Raw genomic sequence first — 1,256 nt, 5'->3', positions numbered from 1 at the left:
CGGGACTAGGCCTTGGGCAGCTCCGGGGGCACCGGCTCCCGGGAGGCCGCAGCGGTAGGGAAGTCGCCAGGCCACGTCGTCTGGCCCAGCAGCCCTCACTTCCCGGGGCAGTGCCCGGCCCTGCGTCTGCGCACAGCGCAGCACGCGCTTCCCTCGGCTTTTCTAGACACCTCCCACCGTGGTTGACGGCTCGAATCCCCGCCCCCTGCCTGCCTCTTCGGTAGATGCCTAGTGCGCTTACCTGTTTATGCAGCGCCATCTGGGGGTCATCACGGGTATAGCGGGTTCTTGCACCTCAAGGGGCGGGAGAGGCAAAGAAAGTGTTTTAGAGTTGGGATTCATAATCTGGGGTATGTAACACATGTGCGTCCTTGAGAGTTGCGTGGTAATGGATCAACATTTTCCTGATGAGAAGGTTCAAAGTTTTCAAAATTGTGCTCGATCCCAATGAGATAACTATTTTTGAATCTGTAGAGATTCTATAACAAATAGTGGGCTGGGACGATTTGTCCAGTGAAAACATGGTGAGAAAATGGATTCTTTTATGGGTTATATTTGATTGGAAACTGGAGTACTAGTAGTGATGGATTGACACTGGCCATGTAATTGCTATAGGGTGTGAGGAGATAAGATTTAAAAAAAGGGATTTGGTTGTGTTGCTATAAACTGTCATCCCTTTTTTGCAAAGTATAGAATGTCTTTAATCCATAGAATTTCTATTTGAGTGTGGTGACTCTTGTGTGTAACACTACAACTCTAGAGGGTGAAGGCAGGAGGATTGCTGTTGAGTCCGAGATCAACCTGGGCTCCACAGTGAGTTCTAGTCTAGCCTGGACTACATAGCAAGACCCTGTCTTGAAAAAAAATTTAAAGAATTTCTTTATAATCTGGCACACTGAGGGTATGGTAATGTATGCTTGCAATCACAGCACTCTGGGAGGTTGGGGCAGGAGAATTGCAAGTTAGAACCCAGTCTGGGGAACTTATTTAGATTGTTTTAAAATAAAAAAAAATGAAAAAGCTGAGGATGTAGCTCAATGTGAAGGCCCTGGGTTCAATCCCTAGTTCCATACACACTCATACCGGGATGTGAACCTGTGCTACATAATTCAGCACATCTGTAAACCCAGGCTTTATAAGGGCTATTTTTCTGTTATTAGAAAGTTAGGAGCCAGGCATGGTGGCACACACCTGTAATCCCAGCACTTGGGAGGCTGAGGCAGGAGGATTGCTCTGAGTTTGAGGTCAGCTTGGAC

The sequence above is a fragment of the Fukomys damarensis genome, unplaced genomic scaffold, assembly GCF_012274545.1.
Source record: "Fukomys damarensis isolate Sample0158 unplaced genomic scaffold, DMR_v1.0_HiC HiC_scaffold_1, whole genome shotgun sequence".
Classification (NCBI taxonomy): Eukaryota; Metazoa; Chordata; class Mammalia; order Rodentia; family Bathyergidae; genus Fukomys; species Fukomys damarensis.
The sequence above is the reverse complement of the archived record's forward strand: the minus strand, read 5'-3'. Positions refer to the sequence as shown.